The sequence below is a fragment of the Carlito syrichta genome, unplaced genomic scaffold (genome assembly GCF_000164805.1).
Source record: "Carlito syrichta isolate Samal-C Ts95f unplaced genomic scaffold, Tarsius_syrichta-2.0.1 Scaffold313389, whole genome shotgun sequence".
Classification (NCBI taxonomy): Eukaryota; Metazoa; Chordata; class Mammalia; order Primates; family Tarsiidae; genus Carlito; species Carlito syrichta.
Window position 1 is genome coordinate 503,226 of NW_007257485.1, and position 26,906 is coordinate 530,131.

Sequence of the window (26,906 nt, forward strand, 5' to 3'; positions counted from 1 at the left end):
ATAATTGACTCCCTAGATCTCTCACTGTAGCATCATTGTGTCGCATTTTTCTATGCTGGAGGTGGGAAAGTAACTTATATATTTTACTCTGTTTCATGGCCAGGAAAATGGCAATAAGGGTCAATTTTAAGACACCCAAACTTATTACAGAATTTCCGATTAATTTGAAAGCTGTGTGAAAATACTTAGCTGTTTTTACAACCATGTTTGTAAAATGATGTAGCTATGTTTGCAATGTTTAATAAAAAATTTAAAAGAGCTTGAACATCCAAAAATAAGGGCTTTATGAAGTATGACACATTCATATAATGGAATCTAAGACATCATTTTAAAAGAATTTTTTAAAAGAATATTTACTGGAAGGAAACACATTCATATTACATTGCGAAATAAAAGAGGCAAATCCAAAAGAGTATATATACAGCATGATTTTATAGCATGATTTTTAATGTTAACATATAGCAATATATATAGCATGATTTTTATATAGCATGATTTTTCATGTTAACAAATAGCAATAATATGAAGTTCAAAAGGATATATAACAAGATGAAACTAACAGCAATTACCGCTAGGCTGTCGGTACAAATGCTTATTTTTACACTTTACTTATCTGTATCTTTAAATTATTTTCTATCAATTATATGTTTATATATTACCAGTGTAATAAAAAAAGAAAGAAAAGAAAAGAAGTCCACTGGATTTAATCTTGTTAAATTAAAATACAAATGACAGATTCAAGCAGAAATCAAGTTTTTGTTTTTAATGGCAGAATAGCACTTCAGAATGTGAAACCTCAATATTCTTCCTGCATTAGACACATGGGAAAAAAAGATTACTGATAATAAAAAGCAAAATCAGGAGAAATTTTGTATCAGCCTTTTGCAAAAGTAAGATTTGATAGAGCGAGCTAAAAGAGTAACTAGGAAAGATTAGTCAAATCAAGCACTACTAATTAATTCAATAGCCAAACCTTATCAGTGTGACTTACCAACCATCCAAATAGGCTGCATTCAAATAACTTCATAAATTGTGACAGTTATTAACAATGAGACTGGACACATGGGGGTGCCTGAGATAAGAACAGAGCCTCAAGCCTGAAACAAATGGGGGACATATCTTTTGGTACAGAATTATTTTGATGGGTTTTCACTTCTTTAAAGAGTATATGGCTGACCCCTACCTATTACCATACACAAAAACAACTCTAGATGGATCATAAACATAAATCCCCAAACTCACAGAATGGGCAAAAATATTTGCCAACTGTATACCTGACAAAGACCTAACATCCAGAATCTACAAGGAATTCAAATGTGCCGAAAAGAAAATCCTATTTAAAAAATGGGCAAAAGATATGAATAGACACTTCTGAAAAGAAGACATACAAGCAGCTAACAGATACGTGAAAAAATGCTCAGCCTCATTCATCATCAAAGAAATGCAAATTAAAACTAAACTGAGATACCACCTAACTCCAGTCAGGATAGCTATTATCAGTTACTCAAAAAAACAACAGGTGCTGGAGAGGTTGGAGGGGCGGGGGGGAACGCTTCTACACTGTTGGTGGGTGTGTAAACTAATACAACCTCTGTGGAAAACAGTGTGGTGATTCCTAAAAGATCTAAAAATAGACCTTCCATACGACCCACCAATCCCCCTTTAGGGAATATACCCAGAGAAACTCAAATCATCCTGCAAAAAAGATATCTGCGCACATGTTTATTGCAGCATTATTCACAATAGTAAAAACATGGAACCAACCATGCTACCCACTGAAAGTGGACTGGATTTTTAAAATGTGGAACATATACACAATCAAATATTACGCAGTCATAAAAAAGGACAAAATGATGGACTTCACAGCAAGTTGAATGAATTTAGATTCTATCATACTCAGTGATTTATCACAGAAACAAAAAACTGAGTACCATATCTTCTCACTTATAAGTGGACCCTGAACATTTATCATAACACTATAGGAAAGGGTTTGACAGTAGCAGGATGCTGCCGATGGGGACAGGGGTCATAACATCAATAAGAGTGCCTGATCTCAAACCAGGTGAAGCAGGGACCAAAGGGAAGACTAAACTTTACCTGTACAATGATCACTTATATACCTAATCCTGAATTGTACCCCACATCTCTAAAATAAGATAAAATAGTGCATGGTCCTAGTGCACTTTGATGCATGTGGCAAGCATTTTATTATAACAAGTTTTTTTTCAATTTCTTGGAGTAGTTGGCTCTGTTGCTGAGAAGAGAAGGAATTTTTTTTAAATGTAGTTTGAGCCGGACTCGGTGGCTCAGCCTGTAATCCCGCACCTTTGGGAGGCTGAGGTGAGTGGATTGCCTGAGCCCGCGGGTTCGAGACCCTCCTGGGCAGCAAGACTTCATCTCTACAATAAATCAAAAAATCAGCCGGGCGTGGTAGCGCATGCCTGTAATTCCGGCTACTTGGAAGGCTGAGGCAGAAGGATCCCCAGAACCCAGCAGGTCGATGCTGCGGTGGCCGGGAGCAGCCACTGCACTCCAGTCTGGGTGACAGAGTGAGACTCCAACTCAAAAAAAAAAAAAAAATGTGGTTTGAATTCAAAATGGCTTAGCATTTATTGAAAGATGAGATTTGCTTTTCCTCTAACATTATTTTATTAGTATCAAAGTCATCTCGGTGCCGTGGGAGAGTGGTCAACTCTCTAGATATAAATATACTAAGGACTATAATAAAATATTTATTTTATTAAAAATCTGATTTTTTCAATAAGCTTTTGCACTAACTATTTTAATAGTCTCTGAAAGGTCTCTAAGCTTCTATTATTAACTCACTTTGACTGAAGTGAGATTTTGAAATATAAAACACGAACAACTTGTACTTAAAAAAACTTAATTGGCTTCCCATTGCTAAACAGAAATTCTTAACTTTATAGTGAGATTGCAGATTTACCCACTATATTTAGATGTATACTATATCTAGATATGTAATAAAAAAAAAAAATTTTAAAGAAGAAAGAAAAAGAGAAAAGTAAGTAACTAAGAAAGAAAGAAATTATTTATTTTCTATTAACTGCTCTGGTCTTACTTAAAAGACCTCATCCTGAGAGCTATCAGAGGAAAAAGCATCTCATCTGTCAAGTGATGGAGAAATGTTGGTGCATGCCCATTTAAACAGTCTCTAGGTAACTCAGACTGTTTAAATGATCCAGCTAAATGCTAAGTTGAAGTTCTACGTCTTCTCTTAATCTTCCCTCTAGATGACACTCAAGTTTATGAGGGACGTGGAGATAACACATGGTCTCCTGCTGCTGGAAGAAGGAGGAGCAAGGTTGTTTGAAACCCCCCAGCATTCTTTGGGTCCTGCTGGTCTTGCTATAAAGTAGCCATTCAGGTACCTCCCAGCACCGGTAATAAAGTGGCTGTTCCCAGAATCCTCCTTTTCTGCTAGCCTTGACTACCCTGGGTCTTCATGCCCATGTTCTCTCCTCACGCATTACCTGTTTTCCTTGGTGTTCTCTCATTTCATATAGATAGGTTTCACCACAAGAGATACACATGAGAGTTTCTATTTGGGCAGCTTGGAAGTTGTACTTTGTTCATTAAAAGTTTTTAAGCTAATGGGTCTTATTCATTAGGAAGATCTATCCAAGAAAGAACACCCAACCTAAATGATGGTTTTTCAATAACAGTAATTTAAATTTTCCCAAACTAATGGAATGCTTTTATAGATTGAATTGTATCCCCCCAAAATTCATGTGTTGAAGTCCTAAATCCTGGTACATCAGAAGTGGCCTATTTGAAAATAGTGTCATTGCAAATGTAATTGGTTAAGATGAAGTCATAAAGGAGAAGAGTGGGCCCCCAATCCAATAGGCCTGATGTTCTTATAAAAAGTGGAAATTAGCCGGGTTTGGTGGCTCAGCCTGTAATCCCGCGCCTTTGGGAGGCTGAAGTGAGTGGATTGCCTGAGCCCATGGGTTCGAGACCCGCCTGGGCAGCGAGACATCATCTCTACAATAAACCAAAAAATCGGTCGAGCATGGTAGCGCGCGCCTGTAATTCCGGCTACTCGAAAGGCTGGGGCCGAAGGATTGCCGGAGCCCAGCAGGTCGAGGCTGCAGTGGCCGTGAGCGGCCACTGCACTGCAGTCTGGGTGACAGAGTGAGACTCCAACTCAAAAAAAAAAAAAAAGTGGAAATTTGGACACAGACACGCACACAGGGAAAAGGTCATATGAAGATGAGGGCAGATATCAGTGTGATGCTTCTACAAGCCAAGCAGACCAACAACTTCCAGCAAACCACCAGAAGCCTGGAGAAAAGCCCAGGACAGGTTCTCCACAAGCTTCAGAAGGAACCAGGCTGCTGACACCTCAATCTCAGACTTTCAGCCTCCAGAACTCAGACAATATGGTGCATTTCTGTTTTTTAAGCCACTTGGTCTGTGATATTTTGTTAAGCAGCCTAGAAAACTAACAGGCCTGGAGAACAAATATGCCATTTTGGCTACTTTTATTCCATGTTATCCACAATAGTCTATTTACATCACAGAGTGTAACCGCAGCTGCTTATAGTTAGATAAAAGGAAATGTAATCCATTGGGTTTCTTTAGTCTCGTAATCTGCCTTACTTAAGTATGTCTATTCTACAACCTCACGTCCTAAAGACCTAAGAAGGGCACCATGAAGAAAAATGGATAGTTTTCTGAGATAACATTACCAAAAAGAAAAACACTTAAGGAAAGAAAAAATGAAAGTGTCTGAGAGGAAGAACCTGTGCCCACAGGTACTTCGCTGAGTAATTCTGCTCTTCCATATATTTTTCTCCATCACTGGCGCCTCAGTGTGGAATAAATTCCTTTTCTACCAACACGTTCCCCCATCTTTGCTTTCATTCATACCTTCATTATCTTCCTGCTCACTTTGTCCTTCCCATCCTCTCTTCCCCTTCCCCCCACCACTCTCTTATACACGATGCCAGAAAGACAGCTGCCACAGCCTTAGTGGGGGTGAGGCATGTGCAGACATGGCTACTGATCAAAGGAAGTGATGGAGACGATTTAGGGTTTGAATCTGGCAGCAGACTCCAATACGGAACTCTTGCTGGACTTGGGAAGAAAGGAGTAGCTTTCCCCCATCTTAACGCTGTCCCGAAGCCAGGTTTGGATCAAGCCCAAGGAAGACTGCTATACAACCAAAAAGAATGTGAAGTATGGTGAGAACTGTAAGAGTGAGGTGTAAAGGGAATTAAAGATGCTAGTACCAATAATAATAATATATTAATAATGATACTAAAATTCATGAACACTCATATGCTAAGTGTATTGTCTCCATCAGAACCCAGGACATCAATATATATTCTCAAAAATAATGGAAATATTTTAAAAATACATATCTATGACTTTCAAAAAACAGTTTGAACATGGACAATAAATTACTTTGTTTTGCTGATTGTTCAGTAAGTATTTTCTCAACAACTTTTTAAAATTATTAAAGTTGCCTAGAGAGATCTCTAAAAATCTCTTGTACTCATTGGACAAAATAGTTTAAAATTCCATGAATAGTTTTTTGGTATGAGATACTTTGGTGTGCTTCTTCGTGATAATACAGAGGGATACTGAAATCATTGTCTCCTCAAAAACTCATTTCAGATTATTTAACTGGAGGATAGAGAACTCGGCTTCTACTGGGTACTCTTAGCTGTGTCAGAATTCTCCCACCAGTCAGTCTGTGGTCACAGGGATCTGAGATAACCAGGGATTTCTGGAAGAGGGGGCGTTTGACCAAGCTGAGAATTCCAAGAAAATTACCAAGAAGCAATGACTTGAATGCTCGTTAACTCAACCAGCATTGATCAGAGACCAGTTTTCTGGCAGCTGCTCTGCGTTGCTTCTGGCCCTTGAATGCCTGACACTCCTGCCAGAGAATTGCAGTCTGAAGAAGAGCTAAGAGCCCATGACACGCTCCAAACAAACCCTTTATTCTGAAAATAAAATGCTGATTTTCCTACTAAAGAGCCAGTGTTTTATATTTCAATCTCTTGTCATTGAAAGAAAGTCCATTAGAAATTACCTAGAAAGACCAGGCATGGTAGCTCATGCCCGTAATTCCAGCACTTTGGAAGGCCAAGATGGGAGGACTGATTGAGCCCAGGAGTTTGAGACCAGCCTGGGCAACATAACGAGATCTCATCTTTACAAAAAAATCAAAATCTTTGCCAGACATGGTGGCAGGTGCCTATAGTCCCAGCTACATGGGAGACTAATATAGAAAGATCTTGAGACCAGCAGCTCAAGGATGTGGTTAGCTGTGAGCATGCCACTGCACTCCAGCCTGGGTGACAGAGTGAGACCCTGACTCAAAAAAAAGGAAGGAAGGAAGGAAGGAAAGAAGGAAGGGAGGGAGGGAAAGAAGGGAAAAGAAAGGAAAAAGGAAGAAAGGAAGGAAGGAAGGAAAGAAAGAGAAAGAAATTTTTCTTGACAAATACATACCCTTATTATGTGACAAACACGGTTAAGTTACCTAAAATATTTAACCCATTATTCGTTATAATAACCCTATAATGTATGTTTTATGATTATTATCTTCCCCATTTTATAGATGAGGAACTTGAGGCCCAGAGCTAGTAAATAACCCACCCAGATTTACATAGCTAGCAAGCCGGTTATTTTTCAGTAAGGTGAGAAAATGTCAAAATAAGAAGGAAAATAAAACATATTCTATGTCTAGAGACTAAATTAAATCAGAATGGGATTTCTTATAAATTTTTAATGCCAGTTACAGTTAGACAAAAAGTTTAAGTTCTGATGTTCTATAACAGTAGGGTAACTATAGCAAACAGCAACATAGTGTGTAATGTAAGATAGCGAGAAGAGAAGATTTTGAATGATATCATCACAAGGAAGTGATATATGTTTAACATGATGGATATGGTAATGACCCTGATTTGGTCATTATACAATGTATACATGCATTGAAACATCATATTGTACCCCATAAATACAGACAATTATTATGTCAATCAAAAATTTAAAAATTAATTAATAAAAATATAATAAATAGAACAATATATTCCTTTAAAACATTTAATTTCATACTTTAAATGAATAAAGTATGTGGTGTGAAAGTTATATCCCAATAAAGCTACTATAAAAAAATGAAAAAAATTCCCATGCCATACTAATTCAGACAAATTGTTCTGTCCATTATATCTAAGAATATGTGTGACAGAATAAAATGTGGCAAATTAAAATATTCCCCCCAAAACTCGGCTATCCTATCATCCCTTCAGTCTGGGTAAAGAGCAATTAATCAATCTATGTGAATCCTTCTAGGATCTATTTAAGTGTTTGGCCTTCAACACAGCCTCTTTGGGGTAAAGCATTTCATCAGAAGGTCAAGTGATAAATATCATTGATGCAAAGTTTCCTCATCTAAAAAAGTAGGAATAATAACAGTAGCCACATCCCAGGCTTAGGAAAGACTTTTCCCATGTGATTGTCTGGTGTCCAGTCAAGATTCCTGGATGCTAGAAGCAGTACTTACCACTCAAGATACCCCTTGAGAGAGCTTGTATGCTTTGCTGTGACCAAAAAATAGCTGTAAAGACAAAAAACACTTTCATATCCACACAATTCAAAATGTAAACATGTAAATCCATCAACAAACTTGTGCATAGCCAGAAATCACTTTTCTAACTTCCTCTGCCCACCAGAAAGGTCATTTTTCTCAAGTTAGTAAAGTAGCATCCTTATTTCTCTGATATTAGTAGTTTAAAAAAAAACTTCATGTTTCAACACAATGACACAGCTCTACTCAATGTGGAAGACTTTATGAAGCTCATTTATATGAGGTCTGACCATTAAATTTGTGAACTCATTCTGGAAAAAGTGCTACATACCTCATTGTTGAATATCACTACAGTCATCTTTGAAGTACTCCCCTTGGGAAGCTATGCACCAACACCAGTGCCTAGTCCACCTGTCAAAGTAATTTTGGAACTTTTTCTGGAATGGCCAGTAGAGCTGTCATCATATTACCCTTGAAGTCTTGAATGTCATCAAAATGTCTTTCTTTCAATATTTCCTTTACCTTTGGGTAAAGAAACAAGTTACTGGGGGTCAGATCAGGTGAGGAGGGAGAATGTTGCAATACAGTTATTTTTCTCCTGCCTAAAAACTCCTTCAAAGAGTGCTGTGTGAGTTGGTGCATTGTTGTGATGCAAGAGTTCCTTCAGGACCATTTTTACACACACCTTTTTCATTCCAAGATTTTCAGTTAAGATTTTCCTGTTTCTCTATTGATGTTTATTTGGTCTGCTATGCTTCTCACAGTCAACTGACAATTTTAATGCACAATTCAACACATTTTTGTAATGTTTTTGTCAGTTCTGCTTGTTACTAATTGACCTGACATCTCTTCATAAGTGACATTTTCTCCCCTCAGAAAAACATTTAATCCATTGCATACTACCTTTTTCTTCATGGCATTATCACCATAAACTTACACTAGCGTGTCCCTGATTTCACTTCCACTCTTGCCAAGTGTAAAGAGAAATTTAATATTTGTTCATTGCTGTAATTCAAGCTCCAAATTCTCACCATGGCACACAAAAACATGTAACAACAATAATGAACACCACTCAGCAAGATATCACCACACATCAACATGAACACAACTGTGAGACCCCAATATAACAAGGTTATAAAACCTTATGCAGTTCTTTGTATAGTAATGCCAACATAAGTGCATGGCGAGAAGTTTGTGAACTTATTTGTCAGACCCCATATACCAACCTCTCAGGAAATAACTAAATCAATACTTCTGAAATGAGAAATTGGGCTGTGGAGCAGAGAAACGGTCCACCCAGAAATCACATCTGCAAGGAAAGCTCAAGCTATACTATGTGTTGGAAAAGAAAATCAAAACCATGCACAGGTCTGTATGTTACCTCTGATATATGAATAATATAATAATAACATAGTATAATAACATATATTATAATGAACTATCTAGTGAATAAGTATTAATATTATTATACTACATATTTATAATATATTAAAATGTTAAAAAAAGATACCAAACTGTAAAATATTTAAGATGGTTTATTCTGGGCCAAAAGTGAGTGACCTAGGCCCATGGCATCTTTCCTCAGTGGATCCTGAAAACATGTGCCCACTGTGGTTGAATTGTAGTTTGGTTATATACAAATTTAGGAGGATAGTACAATAAACCAGGCAACCCCTTTGGGTCCCCTCCCACTGTGGGAGCTTTTCTGCCCTCTCAATAAATCCTGCTTTCTAAAAAAAAGTGCAATAAACCATCAATCAATACAAAGGACTTCACATTAATTCAGTCCAGGAAGGTGGGAAATTTCCAAGTAGGGGTGTGGGCTATAGGTGAATTCAAAGATGTTCATGCTGATATATTAGTCAGCTAGAGTCAGCTAAGGAGTTTTGAAAGCAGTAAAGGAAATGGGCAGCTTGAGGAAGAAAAAGGGAGCCAAGTTTTTTGATATGTAGATAAAGTTTTATGGGTGGTGGCAGACTACAGAGAGAGCAGGTAAGTACCTTAAAGGGTGTCCAGAGGCCTCAAAAGACAGCTTTATGGGGTCATACAGTGCTTTAATTTTCTTTTTTTTTAAATCTGTTACAGGATGTTATACCAGAATCAGGTTGGAAAATAAGCTACATTAAAAGTTAGGAATTTGGCAAAGTAAATTTAAAAAGTCAGAGTTTAGCTGTCAATAATATAATAATCCAAATGACTATGAAACTTGTGAATAAATAAGTTTTAATTAACAAGCTTTGCTTTTCTTAACTCCACTAACCTCGTGTGATTAGGAGGATAGGACATGGACTGAATATTCTAATGAAACAATTGGAGGCTCCCTTGAGCTCTTGTCAAAGCAAACTTAGCCTAGACCAAGTTGCTTCCAGAATTTTTGAGTCAACCAATAACCAGTGGATTCACAGGATTCCCTGAACCCATGAAGATATAATTCTAATTTCATGAGGCTCAACACTGTCGAAAGATATATTCATGAATTTAAGGTGATGTGTCTATCTTTTTTCTTGTGAGTTCTGTCACCTACTCCTGGTTCAACCCTAGGCCCTCAGAGAGAGTCTTCTTTTGTTCATGGTACTCATCCTCTAGTCATTTCAAGTTCCATGAGAGCCAAGACTATTGTGTTCACTAACAAACCTAAAGTTCCTATCATACTGACTGGCACAAAGTGTCTATATATATTATACACACACACACACACACACACACATACATATATGCATGTATATATATGTGTGTCTGTATGTATACACACAAATTCATATGTGAACACATTTATACAGATATGTATGTGCATACATGTATGTATGGAGAAAGAAGGATGGTGTGATGAATAGAAAAAGGGGAAGTAAAATGACTTACCTATTATAGAGGCCAATAATGATAAGAAACTACCCTGATGTTTAAGGGCTTCTCAAACTTTCATGTGCACAAAAGAAATCTGGCAGGGCGTGGTGGCTCCCACCTATAATCCCAGCACTTTGGGAGGCCGCAGTGGGAGGATTGCTTGAACCCAGGAGTTCGAGACCAGGCTGGGCAACATAGTGAGAGCTTGTTCCTAAAAAATAAAAACAAAACAAAAAAACAAGCATGGTGGCATATGCCTGTAGTCCCAGATTCTGGAGAGGCTGAGGCAGAAAATTGCCTGATTCCAGGAGATTGAGGCTGTGGTGAGCCTGTAGTGATCATGCCATTACACTCCAATCTGGGCAGCAGAGTGAGACTCTTACTCAAAAAGATAAAAATTAAAAATTAAAAAAAAAAAAAAAATCATCTGAGGATCTTATATCAGAGCAAGTTCTGCTCAGTAGACCCAGACTGGAAACTGCAATTGGGCATCTGTAAAGCTAAACAATTTCTAGACAAGGCTAGTGTTGCCATCCCTCTGATCACACCTTCAATGACAAAGCCCTAGATAATCTAGACCCAGATACTAGCCATACAGGAGTAATTTAACAACAGACACCTCAAAAGACATGTATTATGTAAGAGACAGTAAGTTACTTCATGACAAGCACGGAGGTAAGTACTTAAGATCGATTGTTCTCATTTACTCTCCCCTACAACAGAGTAAATATTATTATACAAATTTACCAGCATAGAGATAAGGAAACAAATGTAAAGAAGCTACATGGCTTTTATGTGCCATAGCTAGCAGATTCGCCTAACTCTAAGGCTATATTGCCTCCAAAACAGAGATTGAACCCCAAAATGCCAAGGCCTCCACACCCATAAGAAGAGCAAGTAGAAAATGGTTTTGGGGCGTGATTGTGAGTGTGGGTGTTTCTCTGAGAAGGAGGTTTGCATGTGAGCTCACATCCTAACTCAAAGGGCAACATTCACAGGGGAAATGGCGAGGCAAAAAAAATCAGGACTGGTAATCGCGTTCCACTGGTTGGGGCTGTGTGATCTCTGTCATCTCACCTTGCTGGGTTCCAGTTTCCTCATGCGTAAAAAGAAACATGCATCATAGGGTTGTGCAGATTTGCTGATAAAACCATGTTACAGTGCCCAGCATCATGTCAATTACATACCAAGTATTAAAACAACCTGGGATCTTTTCTCTTTTCCCTCTACTACCTTGCCTGACTTCCACTCAGCAGTGAATTCGATAGCACAGATTAATCATCTGCTTACAAAAGAAATGGGCACTGATGTGGTGTGTGGTGAAACCCTTCTGAAAGGGATTGGGGACCATCTCCTCCAGCATAGTCTAACTCTGCTTTAATGTCATGAATAAGAATAGAGCAACTACCTTCTGCTACTTTGCTGAGTGGGCCGAGATGAGGATGAACCCACTACTGTTTAAGAAACAGAGTTCTCGAAGAGTGGTTCCATCTCAAAGTCGTGGTAATCAGGTCACTGTTGCGGCAGGCCTGGAGGAGCTGTGTCTGACTTATCTAGTACAGGATGATTTTAAGGTGTAGCATATTGAAATTCTCTGCGAGATTAGTTCCAAAGGGCCTCTTCTTTACAATGTAGTGGACAATTTATTTCATACAAAGATTCAAGCAACTTCTCAAGAATGTGCTGCTTTGTGGTACAGATGTTTTGCACATGAATCAAATTAACTCTTCCAGTAAAATATTCATCTATTCCCCTGGTGCTCTTCCAAAAAGTATTAAAAAGAAATCACAAGAATCGTTGCTAGGAGATTGTGGAAACCAACTTCAAGAAAAAAAAATGCTGCTTCTCATCATCTGGGTAAGGTCAAATCTTTGTTTAAATATAATGATATGGAACCCTGAAGTCTTCATAAAAGTAACACCTATACTTTGCGTCCCAGGGCCAAATTCTCTGAATGCCTGTTTGTAGCTATCTGTGTTATGGATAGATTCACCTGCACCAAGGATAAATTTTTAAGAGAAAAATGCACAAGCAAAGAGCAAACAGAAAAATGCAGGCGTTGAAAAGGCAATGATAGAAGGCCATAGCATGAAGAGGAATGAAAAACACACTTTATGCAAGAATTTCAAGTGCCTTAACATGTTTTTGACAAAGAAAAAAATAACTAAAAGGAGTCATGGTAAAAAGCAGATACCCCAATGAATGTTTTATTTTTTATTATAGTACCCCGTATCTTTAAAATATGTGGGGTACAATTCAGGATTAGGTACATAAATGGTCATCATACAGGTGAAGTTTGGGCTTCCCTTTGGTCCCCACTTTGCCTGGTTTGAGATCAGGGACCCTTATTGATCTCATGTGCCTCTCCTCCCTTCCCTGGCGGTGTTCCACTACTGCCAATACGTTTCTTATAGTATTAAGATGAATGTTCAGAATCTGAGTGAGAACATCTAGTACTCAGTTCTTTGTTTCTATGACAGATCACTGAGTATGCAGTCACTAACAATTCTTGATTTCTCTTCATTTAGTCTCATTGTCCCCAGAGAATTTACTTCAGGAAACTTTTTAGAGTTGAAATTCAAGAAAATGTTTGTTATTAACGTAAAGGAAAAAGTAGAAAGTTGATAAACATGGAAGGGGTGAGGACAGTTACTACTTCGCCTGATGACTAAACAATTACAGTAGACATTCATTTTATTCATGAATTAACTATTTTATTACTGACTCACAGAACTAAAGAGAAAAATAAACAAACTTATCCTTCAAGTGAAAAGCAGACCTTACAGCCATCACAGTTCTCAGAAGGCTTGTGTCACTATTAATATAAAAAGTTATACAGAAGCGCAACTTTGTTATGGAAACTGTATCTCTTAAGGTTCACTATGCGCATAAAGCAAAAAAGAATAAAAATGAGGACAAGGTGCAATGGTTCATGCCTATAATACCAGTACTTTGGGAGGCCAAGGCGAGAGGATCGCTTGAGCCCAGGAGTTCAAGACTAGCCTGGGCAACATAGCAAGACCTCATCTCTACAAACATCAAAAAATTAGCTGGGCGTGGTAGTGCACGCCTAGAGTCCCACCTACTCAGGAGGCTGAGATGAAAGGATCACCTAAGTCCAGGAGGTACAGGTTGCAGTGAACCATGATCACACCACTGCACTCCAGCCCGGGTGACAGTGAGATTCCAAGTCAGATAAATAGATAAACAAACAAACAAACAAATAAGAGGTGTTATTAGATTTCTTCTTCTACTAAGGCATTAATATTAGCTCTTTATTTTTAAAAAGTCTGCTGTTTAAATACTCTACCACGCATTAGTATTTTCTGATTCCAGCCATGATCACAGCAGGCAGGACTTATTGGGCATCTGCTCTGAGGCAGGCATGGCACTAAAGCTTTTCGTGGCACTGTCACACTCAAATCACACAATAAGGACATAATGCATCATCTTGCCCACCTCACTGTGGCTGTCTCATTATACATTTCACACCTGCCTCACTGTCCAGCATCCATAAGGTTTAGATGACATCATAGAAGACAGACTGAAAATCAGATTATAGCTGGGCTTGGTGGCTCAGCCTATAACCCCGCGCCTTTGGGAGGCTGAGGTGAGTAGATTGCCTGAGCCCGCGGGTTCGAGACCCGCCTGGGCAGGCGAGACTTCATCTCTACAGTATATCAAAAAATTAGCCGGGCGTGGTAGCGCGCGCCTGTAATTTCGGCTACTCAGAAGACAGGTGGAAGGATCGCCGGAGCCCAGCAGGTCGAGGCTGCGGTGGCCAGGAGCAGCCACTGCACTCCGGTCTGGGCAACAGAGTAAGACTCCAACTCAAAAAAAAAAAAAAAAAGAAAAGAAAAGAAAAGAAAATCAGATTACTTGGTGGGTAAAAAAAAAAAAAAAAAACTATTTTGATGCCTGATTCACATGGAAATCTGGCCTGACAATACTACTATGAATATTCTGTGGAGATTTTGAATTCTCCTCTCTCCTACATAGGTAGTGCCAGATCTGATATCCGCTGTTTCATTCCACCTGACATTAGGATGTCACAAAAGAACAGTAACATATGCAAATAAATGCCTCAGATATCTCCTTCATGACAATACATATTTAGAATGAGGCCTGTGAATGAGCTTACACTGTGAATAGAAAGATAGGATTGCTCCAAACTTGATATTAAAGTCAATGTCTCAATTTGCCCCAGCAAGTGAATTTTATTAAATATCGGCAAGTGGTGTAGAGATTTTCTCTCAGCTTTATCAAGATGAAAAGATCATTTTGAACTGTGATATCACAGAAAGAGCAGAATTTTTTCCTCTGCCTCATATTCTGGATTATTTTGATGTAAAAGAGGAATCCTTTTCCCAAATAAGAATTTAAGCACAGCTGAATTTTTTTGTAATTAATAGTGTGAGAAGGCAGAGAAGTAAAGGGGTTGATTTGAATTTCTGAAAGCCATTAAAATCTTGAACCAGAACATCCCAAATACCATTACAGACTTCAATGCTAAACTCTTTTTTCCTAAAATTGTTCATGTTCACCTCAGACTGTTGGCCCAAGGTGTATTTTTACAAGATTTTATTCTTGCATGTGGTCCTTCACACTGTATGTTCATTATTGTAAGTTTTAACTTATACCAATGATTGGACTGGCAGCTTCAACCTTGCCGATCACCAATAACATCTATCATTACAGATTTTTTTATTCACTAAAAGCAGAACCAAATTAGTCATTTATTTTCTCAGCCTTCCAAAAAAACACGCAATGAACAAAAAACCCAGACCTCTACTGCCACCCAGTGGTTTCAATGAATTTTTTTCAAATAAAACATTTATTTGGGATAGCAGCAAGCCGTGACTATTTCAAGATTTTTCTTTCTGCTGGAATGCTTTAGATATTTTACCATGAAGTAACTAGAGATAAAAACCTTTAAAGAAATGAACTATATGTGTCCAGTAGATGTATATTATTAATAGTGTTATTCATATCATTGCAACAAATGAATGCAATAATAACCCATGCCTGATTGTACTATGTCTGCATGTGATTTCTTTAGCTTTTTATATGAAATAATTAGAAATTCACAGAAAGTTGCAAAAAAAGTACATAGGTTTCCATGAAGAATTTGATAAACTATTTCCAAATGGCTGTAACATTTTAGACTCCCATAAACAACATGGAGAGATTCCGTTTCTCAGCATTCTCATCAGCATATCACTATTTTTAATTTTAGGCATTCTGACAGGCATGTGGTGATATCATATAGTGGCCTTAATGCGCATGTCCCTAGTGGTAAATGATTCTGAACAGCTGTCCCTGCATTAGTCACCCACATCTTCTCTTTGGGAAATGTCTGTTTGCCTTTTACCCATTTTCCTTTTCTTAACCGCTGACTTTGGAAAGTTGTTTTTATATGCTAAATACAGTTCTTTAGTCAAATATAAAAAATATTGCCTATCTCTGTGTAGCATGTCTTTTCACTCTCTTCACAGGGTTTTTCATAGAGCAAAAAGCTTTTTATGTTGATGAGGTTCAAATCATGAATAATTCATCAATGTTTAATGCTTTTGGTGTTATCTCTAAGTTCTGAAGATATTCTTTATTTGTTTTTTCTGGAATTTTTTTAGTCTTACATTTTATGTTTTCATCTATGTTCAATTATGTGTAAATTTTGGAATAAAGTACGAGGTTTAGGTTCAGGTTCATTTCTTAGAATGTTCAATTACTCCAGCAGCATTTGTTAAAAAGACTGTCCTTTCTCCATTGAGCTCTTCCTGTGCCTTTGTCAAAAATCAGGCGGGAGTGTTTGCATGTATTCTGCCTTTTTGTTCAACATATTGTATGAGTGGTTTCAAGAGTGGCCTTTTGATGAAACTAATTAACAATATTGATAAGAGAATTTTATAAAAATGAAAAGTTTGCTCACTTCGACAGCACAGATACTAAAAAAATAAAAAATAAAAAAAATGAAAAGTGGCCAAGTGCAGTGGCTCACACCTGTAATCCCAGTACTTTAGGAGGCCAAAGCAGAAGGACAGCTTGAGCCCAGGAGTCTGAGATAATCCTAGGCAACATGGCAAGACTTTGTCTATACAAAAAAATTAAATTAAAAAAATGAGTCAGGTAGGGTAGTGCACACCTGTAGTCCCAGCTATTACCTAGTCCGTGATCATGCCACTTCACTCCAACCTGGGCAACAAAGTGAGACCCCAACTCAAATAAATAAAGAAGTACATAAAAAACACTCAAAAACATTAGAAAACACAGATAAGTATGCAAAATTATACATGAAATCTTAAATGATCTTCATATCACATGCTGGACTAAAACCTAGTACTGAATAAAAGGCTATACAAATCAGAGAGCAAAGTCTTTAAAGAGACTTCCAGGTTTTAAATTCTGGCAAGGCCTTTACCAATGAGCTACGGACATCTGAGCCCTCACTTGTAAACTTGTCAATGTCTGCATTTTTTCGTTGCCATAATACAAGCAAGAATCTCCCTCTCTCTTTGTGTTTTTATGAACAGAAGTTAATAAACATAGAACACTTAGAACAATGCCTGACATATTAAGAACCCAGTAAATGCTGGCTACCATTAGTCAAATAAAAAAATTCTGATAATTCCAGTGACAGCTTCAATCAAACCTAGCTTTTAAGGTGAAATATGTTCATCCTAAACCTTGAGCAAGTTTTCTCCTCGAAGTCCATTTACTCATCTGTAAAACAGGGTTGTTATGAAAAACAAATGAACTAAAGTATTAAGAGAATTTATCACAGTTCTTATAGAGTCACTACTCTTTTGGCAGCTACTACTTTTCTAAAATTTAAAATAGTACTTATCATAGTGTACCCTTGTCAACAATATCAAATGTTTGTGGAGGCCTAAGGTATACACAGACAGGGTTAGACTTAGGATGGTTCAACTTATGATCTTTTGACTATCTCAGGATGCCAAAAGGATACGCATTTAGTAGAAACCATACTTCACATTTTGAATGTTGGTCTTTTTCCAGGTGAGCAATACACCATTATTACGTTCTGGATGTCGGGCAGTGAGCCACATGGTCACAAGAGGAAAGCAACACTTACTGCAGAGTGTACTATATTCAATGAAATCTATGAGTCAACAAGCCTATTATAAAATAGGCTTTGTGCTGGATTTTGCGCAAGCATAGGCTGGCTAATGTAAGTGTCCTGAGCGCGCTGAAGGAAGGTTGGACTAAGCTGTGATGCTTAGTAGTAGTGTTCAATGCGTATTCAGCCTATGATATTTTCAGCTCAACGATGGGTTTAACATGATGTGACCTCATGGTAAGTCAAGAAGCATCTGTAGAATGAACTGTGTTAGTTACTAGGGTTAAAAGACACTCCTTATGCTAGTCTGCATTTTATAGTCTACAAGCAAAATTAAGACATGCAAAATAGAAATGGGAGGGAAGGCTGGGTGTGGTGACTCACACCTGTAATTGTACTTTGGGAGGCTGAGACAAGATGATTGCTTCAGCCCAGGAGTTAGAGACCAGACTGGGCAACATAGTGAGACCTCATCTCTGTAAAAATCCAAAATAGCCAGGCATGGTGGCACATACCTATTGTCCAAGCTACTGAAGAAACTGAGACAAGAGGACCGCCCGAGCCCAGGAGGTTGAATCTACGGTGAGCTATGATTGTGCCATTGCATCCCAGCCTGGGTGACAGAGACCCCAACTCAAAACAAAATAAAACAAAAGAGAAATGAGAATGAAGCTATTGCTCCCAGAGGCATATGAAAATAACCAGATTCAGCCTCCACAATGTCCAACCAGTGCTTTAACTGCTGGAGAATTTCAACATCAACACTCTGTTGACCCAGTTTTCAAACACATTACAAAACATTTGGCACACTTATGAAAATTAAACTTCTCTGATATCCTAAGGGAAAGAAACACAGATTAAGCTAATCTGCTATGGAAGAATGCAGAGTTAGATCAACTTAATTAGTATATATAAGAATTGATTATCAAGAAAAATTCCATGTGGAGGCTTAAAACCAGGTGAGCAATATGCCTGGATTATTATGTTCTGGATGCAGGGCAGTGAACCACATGGTCACAAGAGGAAAGGAATATACACTGTGATTACTTGTTCCTTAGGAATCTAATAATCTAATGCATAATATTTTTTACATACCCTTATTTTGAAAGAAAAATTGAACAAACTGCTTATCTGCTATACTCATCTCTGTTAACAATTCTAGAGTAGCTGTGTCACTGGCTCCCAGCAACACGGCCACCTTCTGACAACTCAACAGTTCACAGCACGGAGAGCGACACTTTATTGAATCAGTCAACTTTATTTATTTATTTATTTTGAGTTGGAGTCTCACTCTGTTGCCCAGACTGGAGTGCGGTGGCCGGGAGCGGCCTGCTGGGCTCCAGCAATCCTTCCACCTCAGCCTTCCGAGTAGCCGAAATTACAGGCATGCGCTACCACGCCCGGCTGATTTTTTGATTTATTGTAGAGATGAGGTCTCGCTGCCCTGACGGGTCTCAAACCTGCAGGCTCAGGCAATCCGCTCACCTCAGCCTCCCAAAGGCGCGGGATTACAGGTTGAGCCACTGAGCCCACCTAAAAGAGACAATCTTAATAACATAGCTGTCTTTAGCCCAGTTAAATCTTTAAACCAAATTTGTTGTAATTTTGTTTTTTTAAACAATATCAATAAAGCCACCTTTATTCTAAGCTCTACAGGAGGTGGTTTCATCCTTTTATTCACATAATTATGAAGTTAGCATAAAAGTTATTAAATTAAATCCAAAAGTGTTTATTAAATATGACGACTGGTTAAGGCTTTTTCTTCCAAAATCTCTCTACTTTGATTCTTCTCTCTGGAGCCTAGAATCATCTTATCTCCTTTTTCCACCCAAGAGTTTAGTCAAGAACAGTCAATTAGTTAAGCAGGATGAAGTTTAAAAAAAGAAAAGGAAAACAGGATTAAGATAACAACTATAAATATCTGACCCTTAATGGTGGTACCTGTATCTTTTTTTATTTTATTTTTTGGCTGGGAAAAAAAAAGAAAGGAAGGAGAGACAGTGTTTAAGCATATTCTGGGAATATTATCTCACCAGTTAACTATTCTTTGGCTTTTATTATGTCTTTTTTGCCACCCTGTAGCTTTAAGGCTTCTATTTCAGAATTGAGACACGATAGTGTATTACTGGTATATGCATCTTCCAATACTAGACTGCAAGCTTCCAGCACTATTAATTAGATGTTCAAATATATTTATGGAATAATAAATAAATATAATGCTGTTATAATGAAATTACTAAAGGAGGTTCCTCAGTTTTCCTTTATAATTTATTCTAATATTCAACCAAAGCAATTGGTTAAATAAATTAGAATGAGTAGATCTTCAAACATGATCATTATCATCAGCTCCAAATGGAGGATTTGTCTGATGAACTTATATGTTTCATTAAGTTGTATCAGCTTATCACCATAGACTGTGAACCCGTATTGTTTTGTACAGGTTGAGTGTCACTTACCTGAAATGTTTGAAGCCAGAAGTGTTTCAGGTTTTGAATTTTTTTGGATTTGGGGATATTTGCATATACAGAATGAGATACGTTGGGGATGAGACCCAAGACTAAACATGAACTCCATTTATATTTCATTTGCACCTCAAACACATAGACTTAAGGCAATATTATACAGTTTTTAAAATAATTTTGTTGGTCCTCAAAATGTTTCAAAATTTGGAGCATTTCAAATTTTAGATATTCAGATTAGGGATGCTCAGCCTGCTATAGCTTTTCTGATATTCTGCATATGCTCCCACAGCCACAAAATCTGTATTGGTCGGCTTGGAGTAATTTATTTTACCTATTGTGTCCTTGACATGTAGCCCAGAAAAGCAAAGTGAGCTACCGAGGTCACTACAGATGATTATCAAAATAATGCTTGGGTTTTCTTAAGCGTATCCTGGTGCCAGTCCAAGAGACTGGAACATAGTTAATGATTAATAAGTATGTATTGAGCTGGGTGTAGTGGCTCACGCCTATAATCCCAACACTTTAGGAGACAGAGTTGAGAGAATTGCTGAGCCCAGGGGTTTGAGACAAGCCTGAGTAACTTGGCGAGACCTCATCTTTATAATAAATCAAAAAATTAGGCATGGTGGCATGCGCCTGTAGTTCCAGGTACTTGGAAGGCAGAAGGATCACCTAAGCCCTGAAGGTCAAGGCTGCGGTTGCCATGAGCATGCCATTGCACTCCAACCTGGGTGACAGAGTGAGAGTCCAACTAAAAAAAAAAATGTGTTGAATGAATAAATGAATGAATACACAAAAGTTACAACTGGCTGTAAGTGTTGAACATAGACTTTCTCATTCATATTAGCCACCAATGTTATCAGCCTGAAATAGCAATAAGAATTCATCAAAGTCTATCAGAATCAACCCCCAAATCTTTGACCACCTAAGCAGGAGAGAAACAAGTACCTCTTTGAATAATGTTTTGTCCTAAAACATACACACATGCGCATATGCTCACACACACACACACACACACACACACACACACACACACACACCAGGGGTGCCAAAAAATGTATACAGATTTTAAGGGATGTTATCTATGTATTACTTTTTGAAGTACTTTTCAGAAGTGTCTGGATGCTGATGGTAACCACGTTCAGCACCTCTTGCAATTGCAGAAGTCAAACATGACTTGTATTCATCTTTTGTTATTGGTATATATTTTTCCTTTCTTAAAATGTGCACAAATTTTTTGCATCATATAAATATATGTCTTTTGGGGAGTCATTTTCATTAATTTATAGTTTTTAATTGCAGTCAGACTTTTTAAAGAAATAATAATAAATTTACTGTAGATCCAAATGTAAAAATAAAACTGGCACAGGTACGTAAGTCACAAACAACTTTTTTGGCAAAATATAAAGAAAATATTCTAAAAATCAAATGATCATTAATTTTTACTCCAGGCTTCTTATCGGTGAACACTTGCTCATAAGTCTTTCTCATGGAGAGACCGTGGTTATCAAGTTCCTTCAGAGAAGGACATATACATTCTCTGTCATTCCATGGGGCACCTAACTGCACCCTGGCCATTCAGATGCACCATGGCATTCACTGCAAACAAGATCACAAGTAGGTTTCTTATCCTCCACCTAGTTTTTGGACTAAATTACAAGGGCACGGGTGGGTGATGACCAAGGAAGGACTGTCGATTAGAACATTTACAGGTACCTCAGAGCACACAGGGAGGTCACCCTCCAAACATCACTGCCTTTCCCTCCAGACATAGCCAGTGCTCTCAAGGGACCTCAGGATAGCACCCTTATCAGAGGACAAGTAGGAAGAAACAAGCCACTGTAAGATTCCCACACTGATTTTATTAGTCATTGAGTTTGAATTTCTCTCTTCAATGCTGAAAAAGACAATCATTGACAGGGGGATACATTCTCCTGCTGGGAACTTCTCCCTCCCCTAAAAGGCAAATTGCTATGCCTTCCCTCCCACACAGACAATTTCACAGTCAGCCTAATCCCTACCTTTTTTTTTTTTTTTTTTTTTGGTGGGTCGGCATCTTACTCTGTCACCAAGGCTTCATTCAGTGCTTTGTTACAACCACAGCTCACTCCAACCTCAAACTTCTCAGCTCAGGTGATCCTTCTGTCTCAGTCTCCTCGGTAGCTGGGACCACAGGCTTTTACCACCATGCCCAGCTTATTTTCTGTAGAGTTGAGGTCTTGCTATGTTGCCCAGGCTGGTCTCAAACTCCTGGGCTCAAGCAATCCTCCTGCTTCCGCCTCCCAAAGTGCTGGGATTACAGATGTGAGCCACCACCCCCGGCCCTACATCCATTTTTTTAAGGTAATGGATGAGGCTGGTTATTCTTCTGCCTGAGAAAAGTCATAATAGATATGCCATCCTATTAGGCAAAGTTGGGACAGTTGGAAACGCTCAGAGAAAGCTAATTTATAATCGCTAATTAAAAACTCTGGCCATTGGCAGAGGCTGAAAGTTCAAATGCAGTGCCCTCACCAATGTAGGACAATGTCCTGACTGTCTTCAACACAGAAAGGATTATACAGAGACTGTAGGAGAAAAAGCTTGGCAATACACAGCCTTGGCAGTCCAGGACAGCAGATTGAGACATATGGTAACACATCAGCACCTCAAACAACTGGTCTCCAAATGTCTCCATGGCTCAAAGAGCTTAAGCTTTATATACTTCTTTAAGAATAGATCCATTGTTATTATCCTGAAGTGGAACATCAGAAACACATCAATTTTATGTCTCCCACCTCTCTGGAGTTCAAAGTACTGCAATGGCTCTGTTTCTTTGTGGTAAGAAACTGCTGTAGGTCGACCCCAAGGCTTCCTTACATGAAATAAATTTACCAGTAAGGGGTTTAGATTTAGCTCATGAACTAGATGCTTGAGTTAACCATTGTGTCAAGCTGTTGGAAGATTAATGGCTCTAACCGTTCAGAGAGAGCAATCATGTTCATCAAAACTCTGTCTCATTCAATGGAGATAAAAATCACATTAAGACATCACTCAGTAGTGCATGCCTATAGTTCCAGCTATTTGGAAGGCTGAAGCGGAAGGATCACCTGAGCCCAGCAGGTGGAGGCTGCGGTGACTGTGAGCATGCCACTGCACTCTAGTCTGGGTGACAGAATGAGACTCCAACTCAAAAAAATAAAAATAAACATAAAAAAAGACATCACTCTGCTTCTGGCTATGTAGATAATGGTATTCTACATATAATATTAATTGATGGAGATAATCAAGAAATATTGACTACTCGGTGATACAATCAAGAGAGTATTTAAAAATTATTAATTGATCTCACTTCACTAGCTATTATTCAAGAGTTCTAACCTGTTTAATTGGTAATTGGAATCATCTGTTTTGTTAACTCCTTAATTTTATTTATCTGAAACAAGGCACATGATTCTCTCTGTAAATGCATAATTAACAGCTGAAACTGCATTAAGCTTTTAAGCTAATGAATTAGATGTAGTGTGTGGGGGAAGTTACTTACTTAACCATTTAACATCAAGTATGGGAACACAAGGACACTTTCATAGTAATAGCAAACCTACCCTAAGCCAATGTGCAAATATCAGCTCCCATTTTTTCCTAAACTCATATAGTTTCATATCTGGGGTACAGTTACCTTTCTTTTAGAGAGTTAAATAAGAGAAAGGGGAGAGGACTATATTTTAGCGAAAGAGGCCATCAAACAGAGTCTAAACCCTGAGGTTTCTTTATCTCTTCACCACACTGTTTCTTCATCAGCAATCAGATTTTTTAAAAAAAAATCAGGCGAGGGGGCCGAAATAACTTCATCCAAGGCAACAGGATTTTTGAACAATAGAGAGAAATCACCTGGGAAACATAACATCCCTCTTGTCAGAATCTTGGGGTCACATAGGAAGTAGTATTAAAGGGGCCTATCGGGACACATGGATCAAGTAGAATAGAAATAACATATGGTACATGTGTGAGAGGAATCGGTCTGTCTCAGTTAATTACTGTCATTCTGTGTCCAAAGGTAGACAAAAGAGCAATAGGAAACTGGTGACTCTGACACGTAAAAAGACCTTTACAAAGTTGTATTATTTGCTTATCTTCTTGACTACCGTGATAATGTTGAATTGAAGTATTTCATTTTTAAAAATATTTCTCCACATTTAGAAAATCTTCTGACTAAAGAAAGGACAAAAAGAAAAAGAGAGAAGCGGAAAACAGCAAGGCACAAAGATGATCTCAGCCTAGACTCTATACTTGAAGAATTCATAGGTTGAGGAGGAAAACATTACATGGAAGTGAACTAAGAGGTAACATGATAAACACTATTACAGAAATGTGAACAAAATGTTCATGGAGGACGGAGCAAGTGTGTTTCTCAAGGGAGGTAGGAATTCTCACAGCACTTGAGATGCAGAGTGAAGAAATAATAGCAATTGGCCAAGCTACAAAGAAAAATGCAGGTGTGTCATTCCAGTCTGGAACATCAGTCCTCAAGTCTGACATTGACAAGATGAGACAGTCAATGAGAAAGAGCATCAGGTGCGTGAGAAATAAAGCCAGGTGCAGTGGCTAACGCCTATAATCCCAGCACTTTGGGAGGCTGCGGTGAGAGGATTGCCTGAGCTCACGGGTTCAAGACCAGCCAGCCTGGGCAACCTGGCGAGACCTCATCTCTACAATAAATCAAAAAATAAACTGGGTGTGGTGGTGTGTGCCTGTAGTTCCAGCTACTTGAAAGGCTGAGGCAGAAGGATTGCCTGAGTCCAGCAGGTCAGGGCTGCGGTGGCCGTGAGTGTGCCACTGCACTCCAGCCTGGGCGACAGAGTGAGACTCCAATTCAAAAAAGAAAGAAAGGAAGGAAGGAAGGAAGGAAGGAAGGAAGGAAGGAAGGAAGCAAGGAAAGAAAGAAAGAAAAAGAAAGAAAGAAAGAAAGAAAAGAAAAGAAAGAAATATAAGCGCAGGAGAGGCTGTGAATTAAGCCCAAACAAAAAAAGTTCTTCTGGTCAGCAGAGGCCAAAGGTTCTCCTTCAGAATGAATCAGAATAACCTGGGGGTTTATAAGAGCACAGGTAACTGGACTCTGGGGTAGAGTTCAACACTTTGCTCTGCTAACAAGTTTCCAGGAGATGTTGATATTCTGATCCTGGGATCCCCTTGTGAGAGACTGAGATGAGGTATTTGAACTTCACCCTGTGGGCACCAGCGCGACACTAGAGAGAGATCCATGTTGTTGGCTTTGGTGTACAGTGTGAGATATGACTAGAGTATAGGAATGGGAAGTAGTAAGAGGCAACTCAATTAGGGATTATTAGATCTTCTAATTGAGAGAAAAATGAGAGCTTCCTGTCATAAAAGAGATTGAGAGGATGAAGAATGACTAAGAAATATGTATTAGGTAGAGGCAACAGACTTTGGCGTCCTTGGATTTGAGCTGAGAAAAAGAAAGAAATGAGGAATGACTTAGGAGCATTCAAAAGGCATGAACTGAAGTGTAGAATATGAAAGCTAGTCTCCAGAGGGAGGAATTCAGGGTCCGCAAAATTGCCAGAGGGAGAGGGAACGGTACACTTCAGCATAAGAGTACCTGATCTCAAACCAGGTGAAGTGGGGACCAAAGGGAGGCCCAAACTTTACCTGTATGATGACCATTTGTAGATCTAATCCTGAATTGTACCCCACATCCTTAAAATTTAAAAAAGAGATGAGAATAAATGCTTATTAAGCACCTAAAAAAAAAAAAAAAGTAGGAAGGGTTGTGTGCCTTCTATCTCCAGTAGTATTTCATTATAGATAGTTTAAAAAACAAATCTTCCTGGCTCATGGGAGTGATATACAGGTTCAAAGACTATTCAGAGAATTTAAAAGATAGAAAAATGTTAAGATGTTGGATCTGGCCTGCAAGAAGCCACTGTCTTCCTGGTAAACATAGTTTCCCTCAATGGTGAGAAAATGAAATAACCATCTAACCACTGGGAGAGCGAATGGGAGTCAAGAAAGTGAAGACATCAAGTGGAACTGCCCCCTTAAAAAATGCGATGGAGAAAAGGAAGGATGCAGGAACTTGACATAATGGTTGCATCAACAGACATTGGTGGCTTGTTGTTTTAGAGTAAAAGGGATTTTTTTAGTCCGTCTGAAGGCAAATGCCAGTGGAAAGAAAAGATATGAAATTCTTGCTTGGATATATCAAGCAAGATCCATAAAAGGTGTCACTGGGAGAGTGCTCCCTTTTCTACTTTTTTCTGTATCAATAATAGCCAAATAATTGCCATTAATGACACTTCTGAGTAGATGCTGGATGTGAATCTCAATTTATAAGTTCAGTTGTACCTAATTTTGCTCTTTAAAAAAAAAAACCAACTTAATGTCAATGTCCAAGCCCTATCCCATGGGACTACTGTGAGATGTCAGTTCTTAGCGTCTTTCCCTGCCGCACCAGAGTTATGCTCCAGCTCTGGGTCACATGAAATGACATCAGAGGCTTCTGGGCATCTGCAACCATCCCTGCAATCACACCAGTTCTTTCTTGACCTTACCAGTCCTGGCAAGCTTTACTGTTCTTATGTCTTCTTTGGGCCCAGGAGTCCACAGTGAGACTGTGCAGGGGCCTGCCAGAGGCTCTCAGTGCCTCCTCTTGGGAGTCTCCCCAGCTTCCCAGGCACTGCCACGATGAAACAAGCCGACCTCTCAGCTCCCAGGATACACAAGCCCAGCTCCCCCTCTCCCTCCGCCTTGTAAACTCTCCTTGGACTCTGGAGGGAGGAACATTTGTTCTTTATGTTTTTCCAAGGCACTCTATCTCTGTCTTCAAATTGCACTCCGCCCTTTCCTGCTTCCTTCAAAACTTCTAAATCCTCTGAAGCTCTGAGGCTTTGGAGAAATGAAAGACAGAACAATTTGCAAGTCAATCCTACTTTCTCTCCTGCCCCTAAATTACTTGAATGGC